The 26,204-nt window shown below is 37.8% G+C and overlaps 1 long non-coding RNA gene across 5 annotated transcripts in view; it reads right to left on the bottom strand.

The window, feature by feature from the left end:
- Window positions 1–26,204, bottom strand: part of LOC112134636 (uncharacterized) — a 299,572-nt gene that overhangs the window by 212,433 nt on the left and 60,935 nt on the right. For 3 of the 5 annotated variants that reach the window (XR_008509229.2, XR_010141280.1, XR_008509228.2), the window contains one exon: window positions 26,127–26,186. This is a non-coding gene — a long non-coding RNA (uncharacterized LOC112134636). Of the gene's footprint in view, window positions 1–13,618; window positions 13,751–26,126; window positions 26,187–26,204 lie in introns of all 5 variants that reach the window. The other 2 variants (XR_008509231.2, XR_008509230.2) reach the window with 1 other exon arrangement.

The raw sequence follows: 26,204 nt of genomic DNA, 5'->3' as shown, positions 1-26,204 counted from the left end.
AACCATAGAAGTATGCCTAGATATCACATTGTTTTATTATTTATTTTTGATTTGTTCACTTGATTTTGTTTCAATATTTATTTTAGATTCAGGGGGTACATGTGCTGGTTTGTTACCTAGGTATATTGTGTGACGTTGAGGTTTGGGGTACAAATGATCACATCACCCAGTTACTGAGCATAGTACCCAATCGTTAGTTCTTCTACCCTTGTCACCCTCCCTACCTACCCACTCTAGTAGTCCCCAGGATCTATTGTTGCCATCCTTATGTCCATGAGTACCCAATGTTTAACTCCCACTTATAACTGAGAACGTGTGGTATTTGGTTTTCTGTTCCCATGTTAATTCGCTTAGGATAATGGTCTCCAGCTGCATCCATGCTGCAAAGGACATGATTTCATTCTTTTTTATGACTGTGTAGTATTCTACAGTATATATGTACCACATTTTCTTAATCCAGTCCACTGTTGATGGGCACCTAGGTTGATTCTATGTCTTTTCTGTTGTGAATTATTTACTTGATTTTTAAAAAGCAGTAACTTTATCCAAAGCATAGCTGACATAGCTTCTGGTTTTTCATGATTCTTATTGATCAAAAGACTAGTTGCCATGATGATACTCAACATTCTGTTTGAAGCACATTTTTATTCTTAATTCCTACAAATACAATACATTCTGTGTCTTTTCTTATTTCACTCTCCAGCCATACCCTTTCATGGTACTCTTAAATAGGAAGTTCTTTAGCATCTTTGCTCACAGGACAGTATAGAATATAATTTTGAAATGTGGCCAGTTAATATTTCATTAAAATAAGTTCCACTGATGCACTTTTTTTTTTTGCTCATTTTGCATCAACAGCCCATTTGAAGTGGTATAGTCCATCTAAAATGGAGTAAAGCTTTCTAAGATAATAATAGTACATAGTTCATAGTTCAATGTTTCCAAGTATTGAGATCCAAAATCTTAAGTTATATTTCATAATATGTACAATGCCTTGTTTTGTTGGCATTCATTGATTTTATATTTATAGCTCTTCAAACATTAGTATTTTTCATCATCTGAATAGATATTTATTTTCTAAGTTTGGTCACAAAAGAAATTATTTGAAAGAGTCATTCAGGAGGACAAAGTCCTTCCAATATTTGAGGGAAGATTGCTGTGTCTTCGGCTCTGACTGTCAAACCAAAGCAGGGTATAGCTCTAACCAGTACAAAAATTGTTGTATCCCAACCCAATTATTAGGCTCAGGAATACAATTATCATTACACAGAAGCTTTTAATAATTTTTCTCAGCACTTACTTGTTATTAACTGGGTTACAATCAAATGTACTTATTTTAGCCCTAAATCAATGATAATAGATGATTTGGAGTCTTTGTAGGCAACATCAAGGATTTCTGAACAATATATAGCAGAAAATCAAAGGAAAAGAATGGAATCATACTGTTGCCTTGGTTATTAATGGATTTGGAGCTTCTTCTGCATCCACTAATGATTATTACCATTTCCTACGTAAAACAAAATGCCAATATTTGGGATATAGAAACTTGACATGAACGTATTAAAAACATACAAAATGGAAAACATGTGGAAGATACAAGTGCCAGTAAGGACACATGCTAAAAAAATGGAAAAGATAGGATATGATATGAGCCCAAAGAGGAAATTGACAAATAGTAATAAAAGCTAGTATTTTTGAGAGCTTACCATTTTACACCCTTTCACAATCCTATCATATAGGTACTATTATTATTCTCGTTTTCCAGGTATTATTATTCTTCTCATTTTGCAGTACCTATCAGATAGGTACTATTATTATTCTCTGAGAAACAGACGGGTTAAGTGACTTTCCTAATATTACATAGCTAGAATGGGATGGAGCAGGGCTCATACCCAGCAGCCTGCTACAATATCCCAGGCTCTTAACCACTGCACTACAGATTCCATGCCAGAAGGAAGCCATACGCACATTGCTTTCCATGGTATTTGGCCTTCTCTAATCCACTTCCTCTAGTAACTCTAAAAATATCCAAAAGATATAAAAATTATTATACAGATATAAGTGAATATGTATGTGGAATTATATTATCTTCTTTTAAAAATTCTTTGTCTTGGTATTTCTTCTTAAATCTTGTACAGGCTGCTTTTCACCTTTTGCTTTTTTGCTTTAACTTCATTTTATAAAATACCTATGTCATTGGCCTATTTAACAATTAATGAGACAACAATATGCTTTTATGATTATTGAAGCGGTCATAGTTTCTTTTATGTCATACAGGTGTGCAGTCAATGCACCTTTTAAATTCTATGGAGTGTAGTCCTCCTTCTAATTGCCGTAAATTGGTTGCAGTAATCACTTTGAGTTGTTGGCCAACATAGTTATAGATTTGTACCAGGTGTTCTACCAGAAGATAATTGCTTAACAGTAAAGAGTATTTCAACAGCGTTGATTAAAAAAAAATCCAATGTTAACTCCATATGCTGGTTTCATATTTTATTCACTTATTCATTCATTCACTTATCCTTAAAACAACACTTCGTGCATCAAATGAGTGCCGGTCATTAAACCAAACATCAGAAAAATGAAAAGTATGGGATATACTTCCTGCCTTCAAGAATCACATAATTTAGTGGCTATAATAATGGAATAAAGGATATTATGAGCCACAAAAAAGAGATATATAAAAAATTTCCATAAGAGCCAAAAGGAAGTGAATGACTAGCTATGCTTTAGAGGTCTGGAGTCAGAGTCACAAAGGAAATAATAACGCTTAAGCTAAATGTTGAAGAATGTGTAGGAATTCACCGGTTGTGGGGAATGATGCAGTTCCTGGGAACATCAGCACAATTTGTGTGGTTGACACATGGGGTGCACGTGGGGGAAGGGCCTAGCCATAAGGCTGTGCCAGTAAAGTGGATTCAAATTGTGGAGGATCTTTTATTTCAGGGAAGAACTTAAACTATTTTCTTATTAACAATAGGGAACCATGGAAGAGTTTTAATCAAGGAGTGGCTGTATCTCAGATAAAACACATAGCACATTGTCTTGTAATTTTCTGTGTACAAGTCTGTCTCCCACTAGACTTGTCACAGTGTCTGGCACATCACAGGTGTTCCATAAAGTTAAGTAAATCCTGAGTGATTGAATTAATAAGATAATATATTTTTAAAAGATAACGTGGTCAACCATGCAAACCATGAATTTGATTAGGGTCGGTTGGAAGGCAAGGAAACCATTTGGAAAGCTTATATTGGTGCAGATACATCATAATGAGACACTGTGCAAAACTATAGCAATAAGAACCAAAATGCAAAGCCATCTAAGCATTATCCCAAAATGAACCACCAGCCACTTTGTTGATTGACCCTGTGAAATCTTGTGAACAGATGTGAAGAAAACCTTCAGGCCTGCGATAGTATTGCATTAGTTAACCAGCTTATTGTGGGCAATCAACTGGACAGTCATCAACTCCTTGAATGCCCCATAATCTTATTTGGCACTGATACTGTCAAACTCCTCATAACTAAGTGACGTAAACAGTTCTTCCTTGAACTGAAAACTCTGTCCCTTGTTGTAACCCACATATTTCAGCAAACATTTTGGATATAATTCCATCGCTTTGATAAGATGTCTATCTGAACTGTTGGAAATTCAAACTATAGTCTTTACCAGGCCTAACAGTGGTGATTTCTAACATCAGCAAAATTCTGTAGCAGCAGTGACAACAGTAATACTAAGCAAGAGGACTTATAAATAAGAGAGAGGCTGAGAGTTAACAAGATACAGAAAATGTAAATGATAAACTATAGTGAGAGCTCAGTGCACATTTAAGTACCATTCTTTACAGTCAGAGCAGAGGCCTTTGATGGCCCAAAGAGCTAAAGAATAAATGAAACTATTGCAAGGAAAGTGCTCAGAGAATGTAATAGACCAATATTAAAAACCATTACAAAGGGAAACTACCCTTTTACTACAATACTATTAGCATTATATATTTATAAAGGTGAATAGAAATTGTTTATTACCTGATTCTTGGAAGCACCTCTTGAAACAAAAGCAGCAGAATAAAAAATATATGTACAGCTATATTCTTTCTCTAGACATCTTTCTGTGAACTCAAATTGTTTTGGATTAAAACTTCTTTCTCTCTCAAACTCAGGCTAGGAAGATAAGAAACTATCTTTTCTCACTCTTTTTGTCCTTCCACTCCACGCTCCACCTTAGAAACCCAAAGGGCCTCTAAGTATACCATTACCAGATATTTTCCCAGCAACAAGATTTTCCTAAGTGTAAAAACTCTGAGTAGAAGAAATCAAACATTAAAAAGTGAATGTCTTTCCATTTTAAGCACAGACATAATTAATTCTCACATCACATACTCACAAACAAAAGAATGATCAATATTATACCACTATGTTGAGATGGAGGCAAACAACATTTGAAAATCATCGAGCTATGAGCAGAAAGAAGAAACCAAGAAGAAAGAGCTGGTTTGGGCAAAAGATGGTGAATTTGGCCTTAGGCAATGCTGTTTTGGAAGGAAGGAAAATACCCATATTTTGGTGAATTGTCTTCCTCATTCTCTGTTCAGTTTTAGGAAAGTGTTTAACAAAATACATAATAAAAGTCAAAATGCATAAGACCTATAAAAACATGTTTTTAGTTTGCATTTTAAGAAATTTAGTAAAAATGGTACAAAATAATTCCATTCAAAAGCACAATTTTTATAGAGAACTCCTATGACAAAAATCTTCATTTTATCTCTTGTTCTTAAGGTCTGTAGCCTGGCATCTCCCTCACTAGAGCCACGCTCTCCAATATTTGCAGAAAATAAGACATTTTCATATTTAAAACCTTAAAACTCACCAACTTAAATATGTACACTGTAACAATCATGACAGCTCCTTAAGCTGATGAATAAAAACAGTAGTATGTATCTGTTCTAACTGGCATTTCCTTCTCAACTGACTCATTTTTGGGACCTGATAAGGTATGGTTGGCCAGCAAGTTCACATGCCAATGCTCGGGCCAGGACCACAACATGTATCCTTTCAATCAATGGAATCAGCAGTGCATTCAGTTTGAAAAGAAGTCCAGTTATACATTAACAGATTTTCTTATGAAGACCCAGCAGAAAAGTGTATTGTTTCTCACTGCTTCTTAGCATCAAACTATAACGATTCCTTTAATTATTGTTTTGGTGAAAGAATCGCATTGATCGGCCCACATGTTAGCTTGCCAATTTTTTGTTTTTGCCAGTGAGTCAGATGATATGGGAATATTGCTTCGCTTAAGTAGATATATGTCAACAATGTACTTTTAAAAATACCAAGTACTCTTGCAAACCATCTCTCTCTTTCACATATGTGCACACACACACACAGAAACCACATTTAAATGTTCTGTGTGTCTGTGAATGTGTGTGTGAGAGAGAAAGATATTTATTTATGAATGAGATGAGGGTGTGACATTCAGATAGAGATGCCAAACAGGAAGGAGGGTATTTGGCTCTAGAGTGAAGGAGAGATGTTCAGTGTGAAGACAGGGATATGGAAGTTATCTGCATAGAATAAATAATAGATGATATGTCAATGGATAAAATCATAAATGGAAGAGAAAGATGCTTAATGAGTTGCTGTTAAATTAAACTAAATTTGGCCCGAGGATGCTTTGGTACTTTGAGTCTTTACATAACAAATTGCAACCTAACTTAGCATAAACTAACTGAAAGCCTAATTTAGGAGTGTACTTTTGTAACAAACAGCTGAGTCTTAGCCTATCACAGCAGCTGAGCTTCAGTCAGTCACAGGCAGTCAACTGATGAAGCTATGCTCAAATGAGGCAAACGCTGAGCTGTAACCAATCAAGCTGTTTCTCTTCCTCACCTCTGTTTTCTGTTCATCAGTGCTGTCTGCCCACATTGTGGAGCAGAACCCCTGCTGATTCTGAGTGCTGCCCCATTCTCAAATCATTCCTTGCTCAATTAAACTCTGTTAAATTTAATTTGTCTAAAGATTTTAACAGAGCCATTATCCTAAATTTTACATTTAGCTCAAATAAGCTAATTGAGTTAATAATATAGTGAGCATTTGTTCTTGTTTTTATTCTGGTTTTGTTTGTTTGTTTGGCTTGGTTTCTGCCTGCCTGGCTTCTGTTCTTATTTGAGGATCCGGGCAGAAATAACACCTCGCCTTTCATGGATAAGGACACGTGTAGATCCCAATCTGTGTCAATAAAATCAGCCCAGACTTATCCTATCGAGAAAGATAGTTCACTTTTAGCTTCAGCTGCTAAGCTGGAAGTTCTGTAAGCCTAAAGCTGTTGCTCAGTCTTCTGCACCCCTTGGGGAAAGCTTGCATTGGGATGATGTTAACACAGAAGAAAAGAACTAACAGGGTCAGAGAGAAGACTTCCTGGTGGCATCGTTTGGTCTACCAGATCAAGTTGTGCCTGAAGTTCAACTACCTCTGGACGTACCACTTGCAACTGAAAGGATTCTGACTCATTCAGATACTTGTAGAAATGAGTCAGAATCAGAATAGGAGGAAAATAAACTTTCTATCATAAATTTACAGCTATTCAAAGAATGAAACTCTTGTTTACAAAACGCAAAATTGCCATTATTGGACACTATTGTTTTATTTTTGTTTGTTTTAAGGTATACAAACATTAATCTTCCCAGATCAGAGCTATAAAGACACAAACTTTGAGAACTGTAGAAAAGTGACATAAGCTGGACTCTTCCAAGAGAAGCAAACGAAAAAGTGAACTGGTGATTACTGGAATGGCCCCTCCTTTCTCTAAATGACCGCCCTCAGTGACCTCCATCTAGCAGACATCAGTCAACTTCCCCAAAAATCTTTACTAAGACTTACTTAAAATATATATGAGATTTTTTACAGTTTCAGTTTCTCACTTAATGATTTTTCTCAATTCTCAATCTATTAATCTATACAACCTCTCTGGCAAAAGTCATGTAGTGTATTAAAAACTAATTTATAAAAAATTTGAACTTTCTTGGTGCCCATATTAATATAGTAAATGCTCAGAAGAGAAACATCAACTTAGTTTTATATGTCCAGACAACAATTTGGAACCATCAAAACCCAGAAAAACAACTGTTACTAGCATATAATGAGCCCTACTCTGTGCCAGGGACTATGCTAAATACTTTAATCTCAATACAGAAAAGGGCTGATAACTTTATAAAATACAAATATGAAAAATGAAACTCAGATAAATTGAATGACTTACATAGGTCACAGAGCAGTGAAATTATAAACTATATCATCATATGCTGAATCCCAAACCCATGTTCTTAATCACTCCATTATACTGCCTCTAATTAACATCTCTACTTAAAGGGCTGTGGAATGATCACCTTTGTTACTGGGACTTGATTTGCAAGGCTTTTTCCCAGGCCTCAGGCAAACAAGGAAACTGGAAAGATAAATTTAGAATATTTTCCCAGCCCCTAAATTATTAAAGTTTAAGATACAGCAAAAAGGGAGTGATGAGGTCAGAACTCATGAGCCAGAGCATAGTGTCATATCTTTACTTGAGCACTTATTATATAGTGCAAGAATTATTTATTTGCTCGTTTTCTTCCTTAGCAGGCTATGAACTTGTAAAAGAGAGAGATCATGCTCCATTCATCTCTGAATCCCTTGAATCTGGCTTAATGGCTCTCACAAAAAGGGAGGTTAATATATTTTTGTTGAGTAAATGAGTATGCCCTTTGTAGGGCGTGTGTAGGGACATTCCTTTGGAACTCCCTTTGGACATTGATTTGGTGAATCAATGGAATTTTTCCTTACCTTGAGGTTCCAAGAAAGGCCAAGTGGGGCAGTTTAATCTGGGATACCATGTGGTTTTCAGTAAGTTTACTTATCTAATGCAGTGCCAAAAGAATAAAATAAGTTCTTAATTACAAAAATGACTTGTTTACTGTACAGAAAAAAATAATAATAAAGAATTTAATGAATGTTTTAGATGTGGCATGCATGGAGCTTATGATCCCCTCCCAGTGAACATTTAGGTGTTTTCAATGTGTTGCTACTTTCAGAAACAGTATGATGAATGTCTTTCTACAAATATCTTTCTAAAAGATTTTTTTCATGTGTACAATCACACACACGTATACAATAATGAAATAAAAATTTTATGAAACAACATGAATCCTTACTATATATAATGTATTCCTAGTTTTCTATTCTACTAGTCTTAAAAATATTTTTTTTTTCTAAATTGTTACAGGTAGTCAGATAGGCATCAGCTGGGCAGGAGAGGGCTCTCCCCCCACCCACTAGGAATGTCAGGTTCAACAATTACTTAAGTGGCTACGTAGTCTGGGGTATATACCCTGAAGTTCATCGTCTTGCGCCAGGAAAATTTAGGACATGGACACACACGAGCAGAGGTTTAATAGGCAGAAGAGAAGAGAAAGAGAAACAGCTGTCTCTATATAGAGAGAGGTCTCCCAGCAGAAAAGACGGGTGGGCAGCAGATGTGTTGGATCTTATAGTCAGGTTTGAGGAGGCAGTGTCTGATTTACAAAGGGCTCATAGATTGGTTCCATCAGGTATGACATTTACATAGCATGTGGGAAGGCTGACCACCCCACCCTAATCTTACCATGCAAATGAACTCTCCTGTTAACCGGAGCCATCTTGTCTTCTCCTTACTGTACATGTGGCTGATAAAGAGAAGGGAAGATGGGGCCGCCATTTTGAACATGATTGGCACAACTGCTGGCATCTATGACTGTGGCTTGATTTTACAGGCTGCTCTTTGTTAGAAAGGAAAATGATTTGGGGCTGCTTTTCATTAAAAAGAAAACCTTACTGAGGACTTCCGTACCCTCATTATCCACCTAAGTAATTTCTTCTTACCTCCTGTATCATTATCACACTGCCTCTCTAAAAATGATAATTTCACAGCCCACCAAGGGTGCCAGGGAGAGGCCATTTCCTGATGATCCACAGCTATTAACATTAAAGTGTTGACTGAATGCAGATATTGGGGAGAAAAACCTCCTGGGCATGTGCACTTAAAGACAAAATGGTGAAATATGACCTTCCGGGTGCACTCCACTGGAAAAAGGGAAGAAAGCTTCAGATGGGCATGCATGCAACTTCGTAAACACACTGTGTGTGCTCAGTTCCTAAGGGTAAGGAGAGCCCACCCTAAGGGAAGAATCATGGGAAAGAGGGGCCTATATAGCCCTGATCAAGGCTAAACACTCCCTTCTCTCTTTGACCTCCAGGTGCCCTCTTGGATCTCCTCCAAGTGAACTTTCCTTTCTTTCCTGTTCTAAAGCTTTTTTAATTTAAACTTCCACTCCTGCTCTGAAACTTGCCTCTGTCTCTTTTTCTGCTTTATGCCCCTCTGTTGAATTCTTTCTTCTGAGGAGGCAAGGACAGATGTTACTGCAGACCCATATGGATGTGACGCCAGAAACTTGGGGTAACTCAGATATCTGCCACATGTAACAAAATGACTGCTTTCAACCTGCTATATTGATTTATGACTCACTAAGGAGTAAGGACCTACAGTTTGAACAACACTGTTGGTAAAGCACCATGGTTTGTCACTACAGGGCTTAATAAGCACTCTAGTACCTACTAAGTATCAAACTAAGTTATCAGCTATAGAGGCAGCATGGGGCTTTCTGAAAAAACAAAAGACCCCAGCAAAGTCTCAGAAAAGCTGCTGTTAAGAGGATTGTTGCCATCAGTGAAAGAAGCCACTAGAAGCAGTTGCTATCTCTCAAAGCTGTCAAAAATAATAGGATCAACTAAAGGGAGGAACCTAAAGGGAGGCTTCTTGCTAAGAAGAGCAAGGCCAATAAGAGCAGGTACCAGGAGCCTTTCACCATCAGGATGCTCCTCTGCTGAGAGAAATTGCCAAGTGCAGCTGAGGCATCCCTGACAGATGATTTGATGGTTAACAGGATCCATCATTATAGCATCAGAGTATCTGGATGGAAGAATTTCAATGCCCAGAGGTCTTTAGCTTTTTCCCTCTTTAGAGACCTTGTCATCTTTGAAATCAAGAGAATTGTTGAGTTTTTTTTTTAACATAGTTGTCACCAAAAAGGAAGAATAATTTTCTGGCTAGAAATCCAATAGAGCTAGAGGCTCAGAAAACCACAGAGACACTGAATTGTCAGCCTGCGATTTCCTGTGGCCCAGAAAAGAGGGTAAATGGGCTTTAATTTGTAGTAAGAGTCTCACAGCAAATGCAATGGTAAGCACAGTCTGCCGACTAAACTAGCAGAAGAAGTGGTGGGTGGGTGAAGATTACAGCAGGATATGACGGCAAAAGATTTTAAGGAGAGCCAAATATTTTAGAGCCTGAAGCAGAAAGATAAAGAGTGTAGTGTTTCTAAAATCAGACATCTAGGGTTACCAACCATCCTGGTTTGCCTGGGACTGTCCTAGTTTTAGTATGGAAAGTCCTGCTTCCCAGGAAACCCTTCCGTCCTGAGCAAACTGGGAAAATTGGTCACCCTGAGTCCAGTTAGTTTGCAACTTACAGATAGTGTGACTGCTACTCACAATCTCACTAACAGCATGACTCACTTAGTATCAGTGTGACTCAGCATCTCTCAGTAACTTACTTAGCACCTTTGAGATTTAGTTTCTTCATCTGTAAAATGAGGATACTAGTGCTTATTCACAACCAATAAAAGGAGATCAGAAGTACTTTTTGGTATTGTACTTCTATTCCTGTACAGATGCAGAGGCTTGCCTCACAGTCAACTCTAAGCACAATAGCACCTAAGACAAGAATACAGAGAGATAACTGAGTAATCTACCTTTAGACACTATGGAGTCAGAAGGATTATAGTACTAGGGTTCTAGCACTGATGGCAGCCTTTTTGCACCCTGGTAAGTTTTTGGGTTTTTTTGTTTTATCTTTTTGTAGAGGTGGGGACTCACCATGTTGCTCAGGCTGATCTTGAATTCCTATGCTCAAGCAATCCTCCTGCCTCAGCCTCCTGAGTAACTAGGACTACAGGTGTGCACCATGGCACCTGGCTCGCCTTGGAGTGACTTAGGCAATGCAAAAATAGCCTGGCAGCCCAGAGCTTTCAGGAACAAAGTAATAGTAGGAGTTTGTAAAAGAGTGTGTTTACTATAATTTTGCACACATGCCCTGAAATGTCTGTGACAAATATGCAAGCTATCCAGCTTGTTTTGTCTTATAAACAGAACAAAAATTGTGGATAAGTTTATTAAATGTAGCCTGTCAAGTGTAAACAAACTGACATTATTCTGAGAGCAATATTATAGACAACTTACATTTTATTGCTTTTACATTGTCTCTCTCCTGTTGGAGGTAGTGTTTTGCCCTGCTTGGACTCATAGAGCTGGCTGTTTTTATTTGAATAGCTGCACTTTCAGATTCATATGTTCCAATCAAGTTAATGGCCCTTGTTTTTGCTGTTGATATAGGTCATGACTAAGCTACTTCATGCTTGAATTTTTACTTCTTACCACAAGTGTTTCTAGACAATGACCATAAAAAATGACTTTTAAAAAAATCCAGCTTTTTAAGGTGATATCATTTGGTCAGGGTCTAATACTACCCCTTCAAGAAGAATGTTCTCTCAAGGTCGCTGTGCCCCAACTTTTAAAAAGCATGCTTTGGGGGGACTTTTTAAGTATAATGTCAAAAGAAGCTGTGGAATAGGTTCATGAATGATAAACAGAGGTAAAATGAAAGCCAAAAAGAAACACTATGGTCAGGGATGAGGTGTGGGAAGATTCAATGAAGAAGAAAAGTAAACCTTATCAACTACTATGAAGGCCAAGAGATTTACCAGAGCAATGATGCACAAGTCTTAAGAAATGAATTGTGATCTTTAAACTATACTTGAGGAAAGAAATGAAATGAATAGAAATAAAATTTTAACATGACTGGGAGAACATGAAATTTAGGAAAACAAAACTTTACAGCCAAAAAATTCCCAACCATAATACTTAAAGGAAAGAAAATAAAGTTTTGTTCCCCCTTCTATGTGCACCAAGCACTGAACTGGCTGCTCTCCTTGCATAAATTTTGTGAGACAGGTACTGGAATCCATATTCAATCTAAAAAGAATAAGAAACTTATTGAAGGTTACATAGCACTAAGTAACTGCTGGGCTTTGAACTCAAGTCTGTCTGTTTCCAAAGTACATATATAGTTCAAATCAATTAAGATAGCCAATTTTCAAAAATTGATTTGCATAAGACTCCTATTTTTCAGGACTTAAAAATTATGATTTCACTTGACTTCTTTGTTAACTTCTAAACCAAGTTTCTGCCAAAGTCTCTTAGGCCCATCCTGGAACTGTGAGCATTCATTCATAGCTGATAAACATAATTTTCTTAAAGGTTTTAGGCCACAGCAGAATGGGACATCAGATCTTTGCCAATTAGACAGTAAGTATCAATTTTGAGAAGAGTCAGCTAGGTTTGTACCACTCCTCAACTAGCAGTGGGACCTAGGCAAGTCATTTACTCTTTCTAAGCTTCAGATTCCTCATCTAAAAATGGGGATAATAATAGTATACGTCTCTAGATGTGTTTAAAGATGAAATTAAGTGGTATTAAAGCAATTCTCATAGCACCTGGTGAAGAATAGGGTTTTATCTGAATCACTATGTACAGTCATTTGCAGGGATCCAGGAGTTTGGTCATTTTCAAAGCAATCTACACATATCCTATATTGAAACAGAAATCCCTAGGATTAGTTATAGAGTCTATTTAATGTCCCAGGAGTTATGAGTATGTACTGAGGCTGCTTTGGCTTCAAACAACCCAGTCAATGCCTATAGAGACCTAGATAAAGATCGCTTTATACTGGGACTTGGGCACTTGTTTGGGCAGGCCATAAGAGCTAATTATACCCACCTTAGTGCACTCAGCCAGAACAATCCAACGGCTGGCACAGAAAGGAAGTACTGCCATTCATCTTCCATCTGTCTGTGACTGGGCCTCACCAGTGCCTTGCCCTTGCCAATCCCTCAGTATTTAAGGATCAGAGTCATGCCATTTACCTTAGTATGCATCTTGAAGCATATGCAATAATTTATCCAGGCACTATTCTAAGGACTGGGGATGGAGAGGCAAGTAAGACAAACAAGGACCATTCTCCTAGGCAGTTCCCATTCCCAGTAGAGATACACACAATAAAAAATATGATTTTTCAACAGCAAAAGAAGTTATGAAAGAAATGAAATGGGACATTGGAATAGAGAGTGATTGGAGGGTCCAGAGTAATCTTAGAAGGCATCTCTGAGGGGTAACATCTGAGCTGGGACTTAAAATACTTTAGAAAGTAAGTGGTGACATAGGAAGTAAGGGAGGCAGTCATTAAAAGATAGTATTACATAAAAGCTATTACACAAGACCCTGGAGTGGCTCAGAGATATTAAGACTGTAAAATATATGCATTTTTTAACATATTCACAATGAAACCTCTTGCATCATAAGAGGAAGATTAACCATAAAGGTACGTCCACTTCTAAAGTATTTTGTCCAGACATAGCATCCTGCCTGTCTGCTTCTATTTCCTGCCATCTCTGTTAAAGACCAAGATACTATCCTTAAGTGAAAATGATTTTTACCTCTTTAAGCCTCTGTATCCTCATCCATCAGATGGAAATAACAATGCCTCAGAATTGTTTCATGACTTGTAGTGAGGACTAAAAGAGACCATAGACACAGAACCATCTACAGAGCATATGCTTCCAATCCACCTGAAAAAAAAATGGCAAATCTGTGTGACTTTGCATAGATGTGAGAGAGACTCAGAGTGATGTTTTTTAATGTAGCTGTGTAGGATTTTTTTCATAAGTTTAAATATGTGAGATCTTTGCACTAACAAAAATATAAGAACCATAGAACCAAATAAGGAAAAGCAAAGCAGGCCAGGCACAGTGGCTCACTCCTGTAATCCCAGCACTTTGGGAGTCTGAGGAGGGCAGATCACTTGAGGCCAGGAGTTCAAGACCAGCCTGGCCAACATAGCGAAACTCTGTCTCTACTAAACATACAAAAAATTAGTTGAGCCTGGTAGTGTACGCCTATAATCCCAGCTACTTGGGAGGCTGAGTCACAAGAGTCACTTGAACCCAGGAGGCAGAGGTTGCAGTGAGCCGAGATTGTGCCACTGCACTCCAGCCTGGGTGACAGAGCGAGACTCTGCCTAGGAAAAAAAAAAAAAAAAAAAAGCAAAACAGGTGAGTATTAGAAGGTGAGGAAGGAATGGGAGAATAAAAAAGAGTGACATCCAGCCTCCAGAGGAATGAATGCAAGCCCCAAAGGATCTTGATGCTGCCTTGCCATCAGGAAAAGTACTGTGTTCCTGAGTCACAGAGTCCCATAGGCCTTGTTCCTGAAAGGCACATCAAGGAACCTTACTAGAAAAACTAACAGGCCTGAATTCACGTTTTCCCACACACAGCATTACTTTCCATCTCCTTTGGATTAAATCAATTTGGATGTTTTGTGAGCAAAAACATTATAGTAGAGAATTACAGTGGTTATTTTCTCATTCAGTCCACAAACATGCACTGATCCCCTTTCATATACCATGCATCATGCAGGGCCCTGTAGCTGGGAGAGTTGTGAGGTCCTCTTCACACCTACTCTCATGTCAAAGGGCAGTGCTTCTGGGTGTGAATTCCCGATGGAATGAAATCAACTTACACAATGCTAAGCTAATAGTGGATTAGCATATTCCCTTTGGAGTGTGGAAAAGGGAGTAGGAGGCATGGTTAATTACCAGAGGAGATTTGAGAAAACTAGTCAGTTATCTAACAACTTAACATTCTCCAATGGTGTTTAACATTCAACAACTGTAAATGGAAGTTGGCCCTGGCTACTACTTATTAAAACTAACAGAGCACTGTCGAGAAAGATTTATGGTTTTAGCATTATCAAAATATGCATTTCCAGAAAAAATAAAAATCGAATGGCAAGAAACAGATGCTATTTGGAACTTAGCAAATACTTGGTATCATCTACAATTCAGATTACAAAACTTTTAAAAATATAGAGCCTATCAAAAATAAAATATCCACTCACTAATAAAATCAACACAGTATATAGTATTTTATCATTATGCATTACAAATACCCAGCTTTCTTTCCAATGGTCTTTGTGTCTGCATTTCAAATGGTTGTATTCTCAACCTAAGCCAGGGTTATGCATTATTTCCCCAAACTAGTCTTAGAGAAATCTCAGTTTCCCATAATTGCTGCTTGTTTTGCTGAAACAAATCTAAACTCAGATAACTACTTAAAAATATATCTGTTTAGGGAGAGAAGGGTGTCTCATGTGTAAAACATGTAGCAGATTTATTCTGGGTTTTCCAGGATGAATGAGGGCATCATTTACACAAATACAGAACAGGTAACTTTAAAAACTTCATTTATAACTAAGTCTCCTTTATAGAACTTAAAAACTAGGATTCTATGCATCAAGCACAATATTAGATTTAGTATACAGCATTTCACTTGGTCTTTAAGGGTGTAACAGGTATCATTATCCCCATGTTACACGAAATGACAAAACTGAAACTGAGTGGTTATGTAAATTTTCCAAGGTCATTTAGCCAGAATTCTGAAACATGTCTGTCTGGCTCCAAAATCTATGTATGTTGTATAATATCCTGCTACTCTTATTGTCCATGGCTCCCTTTCAATGTCGCCATAAAATGACACTATGACAAAAAAAGTCAAATCATAGCTGATTTTCTACATAGTTTGTCTAGAACTAAAGAATCAGAAGGAACTCTAGAAATAATCTAGATTAAACATCTGATCTCAGATAAATTTATGGTATTTACCTGTAGTGCTCAGAGGTAATAGTAATGCCACTGACAATTGCAAGCTGGTATCCTTTTTGCTACCTAGTGTATCATTTTTAGTTTTGGAAGAAATGTGGTGATATTTGTTGCTCAGAATTTTTTTTATCTTAATGGTAAACAGAAATCACATCCAGTCCTCAGATTTGCTATTTGGATTTTTAACAATTTAGAGAAGTCTTCAGTTCAATAGCATTACATTTAGCTTTGGATTTCAACAACTTCAGGAACCCAGCTAAATTAGTCAGGAATCTTCCAATTGCAAGTGACAGAAATACAACCAAACTGACATAAGCAAAAACCATTTAAATGGCTCACGTGACCAAATAGTCCAGAGGATGGTGGTTTTAGGCACGACTTGGCTCTAAATAAGCTCTCCTCGTATGTTGGCAAGATGACTACCACCACTTCCAGGCTTGTGTTCTACCAGCTGAATGACCATAACAGTCTCTTTCCTAATAGTTCAGCAAAGTCTTGGGGTTGAATTCCATTGGCTCAGTCCCTGTTAAACTAAGTGCCATGACTAGCAAATAAAAAATGTTGACTGGCAAGACTTCAGTCATCTGCCCATCACATGGACTTAGAGTTGGGGATGAGGGTGGGAGCCCAAAGGAAAACTGAGATACCATTTCCCAAAGGAAGAAAAATGGATTCTGAGCAGCTAAAAATAGCTGGTATGCACCCTGCATGGTTCTTACTTCATTGTTATGTCATTTTTTTGTTTGCTGTTAACATAACAAATCACAGAAATTCATAAAGTACTTTACTGAGAAGTACTTTCCTGTTCTCAGGATATCAGGATCAACTCTGTTCAAGAAGAACTTGGTATATAACATACACCTTCAGGCAATAAATGCCCAGTTCTAAACACTGACATTGCCAAGCTCCGAATAGTTCCCTACATCTATGGCCCCCTAAGGGATAGGCTCAACCACCTCTATCTGAGGACCAAACAAGACAATTAGGCAAAAGGTTTTCCAGGTGTATGGGCTCAATGCTCTGAAATTTAGCATCATCATTTGTTAACTTATGTATGCATGATTGGAGAACTTTTTGAGACTTTATGAAAACAGATGAACAGGCAAGTCTTTTTGAGACTTTATGAAAACAGAACGAGGACTAAGTACTAGAAAGTGAGGGGGACTTGAAGGATAACCAAGAAGAGATAATCCGGCAAATAGCCCCAGCATCAAGGCATTGCAGGCACTGCTGTTACTTGTCAGGAAATGACAGCCTCACGGTTTTGTATAGTTTTTTTTAACCAGCCACACTACAGAGGACTTTGGTAGGAGGTTTGGGGAAAGGTGAGGCAACTACTCCAGAAGACAAGGTAAATATGGCATACAGGAGTCTGAGTATACAACTGTCAACTCATTTTACACTATACATCTACAAATGTACCCTTTGTCACAGGAAAAATTCAGCAATCCTAGAAATGCTAGGCTGCATGTGTATAACAACAAACACTGTATGTATTGTATGTGCTATGCACTAAGCCAGCTCCTTGACATGCCATATGGATAAAGAAATCAAGATCCATGGCGATTTAACAGCTTTCTCCAGGTCAAAGATTAGCAGGCAGCAGAGCCAGACTTTGAAGGCAGATCTGTCTGACTTAGAAAGGCTGACCTTCTCCAAGGGATTCATGTCTCCCTGCTGCTTCCCATAAGTGACTTGGTCCTTGCCACTTTCCAACAAATGTCCCAGATATCAACCTCCTCCCTCCTATTTTCTTGAGTCTCCAAATATCCTTTGCTCCTGAACTCCCCCTTATTGGACCCAGCTTTTGGTCTTCCTGGTGCCACCTGCTCTGACTACAACTGTTCTATTGAATAAGCCTCCTCTTTCCATGACTGACTTGGTTTGGCTCTGTGTCTGCACCCAAATCTCATGTTGAATTGTAATCCTCAGCGTAGGAGGTAGGGCCTGGTGGTGGTGATTGGATCATGGAGGTGGTTTCTAATGGCTTAGCACCATCCTCTAGTGTGGTCTCATGATAGAGTTCTCACAAAATCTGGCTATTCAAAAGTGTGTGGTGTCTTCCCCTTTGGTCTCTCTTCTGCTCTGCCATGTGAAGATGTGCCTGCTTCCCCTTCACTTTCTACCATGATTGTATCTTTCCTGAGGCCTCCCCAGCAATGTTTCCTGTACAGCCTGTGGAACTGTGAGTCAATTAAACCTCTTTTCTTCATAAATTACCCAGTCTCGGGTAGTTCCTGATAGCAATGCAAGAATGGACTAATACAATAACCTATCACCTGGACCAGTTTGTTTTTTTTTTTCCTAGAATTTGCTGGGTTTGTTCTCTTGCTCACTCCTACCTACGTGGGCTTTCCAGACTCTAGTATCTGCCAGTCTATCCTGTTTTGCTGAAGTTAATGAAATTGACCTTTTCAAGTTCCAAGATAATCACTGTAATCTTCCTTTGGCTTAATGAATATATTCGTCAACAGAAAGAAAAAAATGTCTTTAGGCATTCTTCTAGTAAAAAGCTTCAAATTTAGGCTCTTGATTCACAAACTCTAAGAGTAAGTGGAGTGTAAAAAGATGAGATTGTGGCCTATGTAATTTAAAAGTGTATCCTATTATTGAGAAACTCTCCAAGGGATGAGAATTTCTGCAGCTACCTGGAGAGTAGACTGTCAACAGAAATAAATTTTATATATACATGGACTTTAACCTCTCAGTCCTGCTTCTGGTACTTTACAGAGACAAAAACTTCAGAACCTACAAGTATATATATAAGTATGTTTGTTACAGTACTGAGAAAGTTGGCAAAACTTACAACAACCTGCATAGGAGAGAAGTTGAGTGAATCATAGTACGTTCAAGCTGAGAATGCAGCTCTTTGAAAGAATTAGCTAGATCGATAACTTAAGCTGCATGGAAAGTCTGGTCCCTTAGGGCAGCTTGATGTTCTAAATACCCTGTAAACACCTACTGATGAGTGAGCCATGGACCATCCTTCTACGTTCCTCAGCCAGTCTCACCCTGACCTGGCTCTACCACTCCAAATTCCTAGCTCATCCCCTCACCTTGAACCTATTTTTGGCCTTTTGGCCTTTGCTATTAGGTCACCCTCATATTTAACTCTCACTATTCCCCCAATGGACTCTAAAAGTAGCCCTTAAAAAGAGTGAGTCTCTTTTATAGTAGCATATATATGGAGCTACAGGAAAGTCTAGAATGTTGCAAGGAATTGTATTATAGGATGTCATTTTAGAAAAACAAACAGTGGTCAAGGATATAGATACAGCTGTAGATAGATAGACAGATATTTTTAAGAATTTGAAGACAGTTACAAAAATTTTTTTTCACTGGGGTGTTTTTCTTGATAACCTCAGATGTTAAGGATGGAAATACGGACATGGTGAGGGTATATTCCTATGATTTTTAAAAAAATTTAGTAATCTTTGATTTAATTCAACAGTTAAGTCATCACATATAATTAATATAATTTTGGAAGAGAACTTCAATAACAAATTTTAAAGGAAAAATAAAGTTCAATAAATATACCCATGAGGAAAGGGAGCATAATAAAAAACTTCCCCTTTACAACTTCAGGGACAACTCTTACCTCTGTGAATGCCACTCTTCCATCTCCTAGGAAAACAACTTAAGAATACAATAGGAATGGTGCTCTCTGGAATTATATAACACAGCAGCCCAATATTAGCCATTCCAGGCAAAAGGAACAGCAAGGGAAAAGCATGGAGAGGTGAACCTCTGAGCAGTGTGATGAGATTGGCACACATGTAGAGGACAGGAAAAGCTGAAGCTGTAGAGGACAGCACAAACTACCAAGCTTGCAAATTTTGCTAGCAAATCTCAAAACATGTTTTTCTCAAAAAGAGAACTGACAGATAATGATTTAGTTCATAACACACTCCTATGAGCACATCACAGTTTGATAAAGTCCAACACTGTAATAATACATAATCACCTTTGGTAGTAACTATCAACACATTTGGAATGGTAGTAGCTTGCAAAAGATTTCAACATTGGCCTATGATAGGCCTCAGATTATATGCAATCCCCCAAGACTTACTTGTAACACTGTACCTATCATTTCCAATCAAGAAAGCACCTCAAATGAGAGACTGACAAAATATGATTTAGAGAATAGATTTGCTCTCATTTGTATTGGGGAAAAAAACTTCACAAACTTTAGTGCATCATTATGAGCAACAAATTGCATGAGACACACCTAAATGTGACTGCACACACACCTAGTTGATTGTAACACACTAGGATATTCTGACTTCCTATCGGAGATTGTTATGGCAAGTAGTGAGGTTCTAAGTAGAATTCTAAACGTGATTGTTAGAAATGGAGTAACATAATTTGATTCATATTTTCTAAAGTCCCCTTTAACAACAGCACAGAGAACAATATCTACCCTGTCCCAGATTCCAGTCTGGGATGCCAATCACCATGTACACACCCACTGACCAACAGACTTAAACCACGGACCATTCTTGTAGGTTCCTCACCTACTCTCAGCCTAACCTAACTCTACCCAACTCAAAATTCTTCGTTCATCCCCCAGCTAAGAACCTCTTAACAGAAAAACGAAACTCTGTAAAATATTTTAAAGAGATTTATCCTGAGCCAATATGAGTGACTGTGGCCCAGGGGAAACATAAACTCAAGAAGCCTTGAGTAAGTGATCCTGAGGTGGTCAGATTACAGTTTGGTTTTACACAGCTTAGGGAGGCAGTAGTCACAGGCAAAGTCATAAGTCAGTACATAGGTGTACATTGGTTTGGCCCAAAAGCAGGGGTTTACAGGTTATATATATATACAGATTATATACAGCTGGATTCAGAGATTTTTTAATTTGCAATTGGAGTAGGGCTCTGTCTGAAACTTGGAGTCAGCAGAAAGGAATGTTTAAGTTATGTCAGTGTCAGCCACAAAATATTGGGTTCAAGCAACCTGTTAAGATTGACAGCCTGCAAGCGTGACTTAACCTTTGCCTTACATGGCCTTAGGTCTTACTTATAATTTGGTATCTTATTGCCACAAAGAGTCTGTTTTGTCAGTATTACAATCTCCATTTTTAACATTAATGTTGTTCAGTTGTGACTAAACTCCAAGTGAGGCGAGTATAATGAGGCACATCTGACCTCCCTTCCTGTCATGGCCAGGAACTCTGTTTCGGGTTTCTCCGAGGGTCCCCTTGGCCAAGCAGGGGTCTGTTCAGTTGGTGGAGGGCTTAGGATTTTATCTATAGTTTACAAACCTATCTTTGGCCCTTTAGCCTTTGGTATTTGAACCCTCCAGTGTTTAACTCTCCATGTTCTCCAGTGGACTCTGATTTCAACATGTCTGTTTACTTCCTCCACTCGTAGGCCACCTTGAACAGGAGAGTCTAGGCTGGTCTTGCCTCCTCATACTCAATACCCACTGCTGGCCTTGATGCCAGCTGGGCTAGTCCCAGGTGCTCCCTAAGGAAATGACTGGAAATGATGAGTTAGGGGTAGTGGGAACTGGAGGCAAAAAAACTGGTGAGAGCAAAATTACAATAATTCAAACCAGAGGCAATGGTGAACCAACTAAACTTGGAAATATTACACTGCACAAAGAAAGTGCTGAGTTGACAATGACTAATTCTAAGAGATGAATTGTGAAAAGTGCACTAAAGTTACTAACTTAAGCAAATATATACCACACACACATACACACACACACATACACACACACATACACATAGAATACATAATATAAATTGAACCTTTGATATTAACTTTAATTCCTCCACACTCAGGAACTTATTGAAACAAAACTTTCAGCCATACATACTTTTAAAATACGATTCTGAAATGTTTTGTCTCCATTACAAGAAACAATTTCTTTTTTCAGGGCTTTCATAGTCATTGCAGAAAATTATTTCACTGCATACAATTGCTCAAAGTTCAAACCCTAAGCATAGTATCTCAGGGTTCATAAATCAACCTCAGTGTGTTTCATAAGGTCATTTTTTCTTTTAGTTCAAACTGTACCTTAAAAGGTATCATAACATGATGGGTGTTGTGCTTAGTGGCAATAAAGACACCAATATCTTACTTGCAGCCCGCTTCATGCTTTTATGCAATCCTTTTGGTCCCTGTTTACATTTATGTTAGTTGCTTGGCTCCTGTATGCATTTCAGTTTATTATCTCTCATATTATTTTCATAGCTATATCTATATATCATTTTATCTGCTACTACTCAGATGCACATAATACGGGATTTACAGTGCCTTCATTCTCCCCCAATATTCATTTGCCAAAGTTGTTATTGCTGCTGCTGCTGTTACTGCTGCTGCCTGTAGCTAGGAATTCTTTCTCCCACCTCCTGCACCCTGTTTTCTCCTTCTGTCTCCATTTCCCCCTCCCTTATTCCTTCCTACACCTTCCTCAAGGATTATAAATTCAGACTGAGTATTACCTGAAAAATGACCTCCACAACACCAAAGTCATGACACTAGCTTACTTCCTGGGTTACACTATTAGGCACCAGCCTGGGTCCTGGCCAGCCATCTCTTGCAGGAATACCAGTTAGTAGTTTCATGGCCTTCCATCAAAAAGCCTGAATAAAACTACTTTTTAAAAAGGCTAAGTCATTACATCATTTGAGAAATCTTTCACTCTGCTCGGTTAGATTGTAAATCAGGCGACTCTACAGCATGAGACATATTTCTAATCAGCATCTAATCACATCATATCACAAACAAACCATCAGCATCACAAATTGTTTATATTTCTTATATTTAAACATAATCTATCTTTTTTAATTCCCAGTGTTTTACATCTCTCTGCTTAGGAAAAGAAAATGTAGCAGTTCTCATAACATTTTTAATTTTGGTAAGGGTGGGATGGACACTGTTCACTATGGCAATTATCCTTCTCTCCCCGTGTTATGGACTGAATGTTTGCACCTCCCCCAAATTCATACCTTGAAGCCTTAACCCCTAATGTGATGGTATTTGGAGGTGAGGCATTTGGGAGGTAATTAGGTTTAGATTAAGTCATGAGGGTGGGACCCACATGATGGGGTTAATGCTCTTATAAGAAGAGGTAGACAGATCTCTCTCTCTTTCTTTTTTTTTTCCCTCTCTCTCTCTCTGAGCAAACAGCAAGAGGGCAGCAGTCTGCAGCTAGAAATGTGAGAAATAAATGTCTATTACTTAAGCCACCCAGTCTACGGTATTTTATTATAGCAGCTCCAGCTAAGATACCTGGTAATAAATGTAATAATCATAAAAATCAAAATTAATAAACAAGTTGCACATCTGATGACTAGTCATCAGCACATTAACTTCTCTGTATGCAGAACTAGACACGTTGCCTTATTTGTTGGTGACTCTGAAATGATCTGCATTAAAACGACCATCTGCTCTGCTTGATTTGTAAAATGGAATTAAGAGAAGAAACAGTAAGTTTATCGTTAGTACAACTTAAGCTTATGTAACAGAAGGTAAATGATCTTTCATTTAGAGGAACGGAACAGAATATTCTCCAAGGATATAACTTAACTTAACGCTTGTTTTGTGACAATTCATGTGGATTTTTCATTCGGATGGTTTTGTCTCCAATGGACTTAATGAAAACTGAATATTCACACTTTCCTGACTTGAACATTGAATTGTTGCATTTTATCACTCTTCCATGCTTCATCTGTGATAAGAAGCAGCAAACATTATATAAAAATTTCAAGGCCAATTAGGTTATTAATGATTATTTTTACTTTCTGTTCTGTGCAGACTATTGATGGCATCTTGTTTATAGAGTTTCCTGCTGATTATGGTATTAGAGGATTCTGTGATGCTTTATGGCAGGAGTAAGGCTGTGCTCAATATTTAACATGAATGGACATCCTTCTGGAAGCTCTTTAAATGAACTGTCAGTAGTCATTTTGGCAGAAGTAGAACTTAAAAGCATTAGGAGCTAATTGGAAACAGTTAGTTGAACCAAACAATATAGAGCTCTCAGAATCAAAACAACATTGGACAAGACGTGTTATTGTTCACAATGCATTCTTCCATGAGAACTGAGAAATTCTTAGTTGCTTTATGTTTGTGCACACAGATATTCAGGATTAATATGGTTTTATTTCTTGGCTGCTTGTGATTTTTCCAGAGCTTTTAAAATTATGTCCTTTCCACTTTTATGGATAATTCCCTATTACTGCCTGCAAGGGTAATCAAATTATTTTTATCACTTCTTCCAGGTCATTAAAAATTATATCCAATGTAAGTAGGCTAATAATAATAATCTCACTAGCATTCTCCTTAGATAACCTCTTCCTCTGTCAATTCACAACAGGACCATTTTTCATTATGTTTATGTGCTCTTGTCCCCCTCCAATCTATTCTCCACACAAGAGTTCAGAACAATCTTTCTAAAACATGTCATTCCTCAGCTTAAAACCCTTTATTACCCTTCTATTATACTTAGGAAAAAGTCCAGAATCTTTCAACCATATGAAGGGCCATTCATGAGCTTGTCCCTACCTAACTTTCCAGCCTCATCTCATGCCAGTTGCTCTTTCATTTGCTAGTCTAGTGCCTTGGCTACCTTTTAGTTTTGCAAACATGACAAAGTCCACTTTACCTGAGGGCCCTCACACATACATGGGGAATAGGGACTGTATCCTAAAACTTAAGCTTCGTTAGCTTCATGTTAACTTCCTCCTCTTCCCTCTGAACTTCTTTATAACATGTAACACAACATGGGCGATTATTTTCTGCCTCCCTAATTTGACTGTGAGCTCCATAAAGGCAAATCTGGGTTTGCCATATTTACCACCATATCCTCTTCTACAGATCATAAGTACTCCAAGAATATTTATGGAATGAGCAAATAACTCAGCAAGTAAATAAGTTTTTTTAAATAATAAGCTTACATCTGAATCATTTAGCATTTACTTACAGATTCAAAAGGAAAAAAAAAAGAAAAGAATTGCTTTGATTGTAATAACGACAAAAGTTTCACTTCAGAAAACCGTAACACTTTTTCCTTGTTGGTTATCTCAGTAAAAAGGCAAAAAAGAAAAAAGAGAAATATATAAAGAATAACTTCATGCCATAGAAGAAGGATGGTGTTTATTTCCACTAGGTTTGAAAGTTTCAAGTTTGGGGCATATTCTAAGGAGACAGTCTAGTTCTTTCAATCATCTGCCTACATACATGATAGGTTTCATTTGATCGTCTTTCATTTCTCATCAAGTTATGAAAGACAAATAGTTTGTACAGTCTTTTGAAATAAACATTCTACTGAGTATAACAAAACTATATCCAGTGATGTGCCACTAAACATTTAATAACCAGTTAGGTATTGGGGGAAAATAAGTATGTACTGTAGCATTTGCCTATTCCTGTAGTGTAAATACTACCAACATTGGGCCAGATGTGGTGTCTCATGCTTGTAATCCCAGCACTTTGGGAGGCTGAGGCAGGTGGATCGCTTGAGGTCATGAGTTTGAGACCAGCCTGACCAACATGGTGAAATCCTTTCTCTACAAAAAAATACAAAAATTAGCTGGACATGGTGGTGCATGCCTGTAAACCCAGCTACTCGAGAGCCTGAGGCAGGAGAACTGCTGGAACCCAGGAGGTAAATGTTGCAGTGAGCAGAGACCACACCACTGTACTCCAGCCTGGGCAACAGAGTGAGACTCAATCTAAAAAATAAGTAAATAGCAATAAATAAATAAATACTACCAACATGGCCAATTCCAAGCTAATCATGTTTAATAACCAGCTTCCAAAATTCCTAAAAATTTAACAGTTGGTTCTTACAAAACTCTATGAGCATCTCTAACATACCATTGGCTACATAATTTCACAAAAATATTTTTGTGTTTTTTACATACATATACATACAGTTATACAGCATATAGAATAAGTTACTAATAGTAAAATTCACCTTCAAAATATATGCTCTGTGTACTATAATATGGAAGCAAAAAATTGTAGGTATAAAGAATGTATTCTTTCAGTTTACTGTGATGAAGTTTATTTTGTAATCGTTTGATTTCTTCATCCTATTTCCATTTAAGAGTCTGCCCCGAAGCTATTTCACGGCTTAAATCCCATCTGTTCCACTTTATTCTAAACTTTTAAGTAGTAAGATTGCAAGTGTTAAAGACCACAATAATACTTTCCTCCTAGTTACTAGGAACAACAGTAGCTTACCATTCTCCAATTTCCTCCCACTTACTGTCTGCCATAACTCATGCATTATAGAGCATATATGAGTATTTACTATGAGCCACTTACTGGGATGATAGGCTCTGGGAATTCAACAGACACAACCCGTAGCTTCAAGGAGCTCACAACCTGGAAAGGAGATGGACA

Source organism: Pongo abelii, chromosome 7 (genome assembly GCF_028885655.2).
Source record: "Pongo abelii isolate AG06213 chromosome 7, NHGRI_mPonAbe1-v2.0_pri, whole genome shotgun sequence".
Taxonomy (NCBI): Eukaryota; Metazoa; Chordata; class Mammalia; order Primates; family Hominidae; genus Pongo; species Pongo abelii.
Note: the sequence above shows the minus strand (reverse complement) of the source record. Positions and strands in the feature narration are given on the sequence as shown.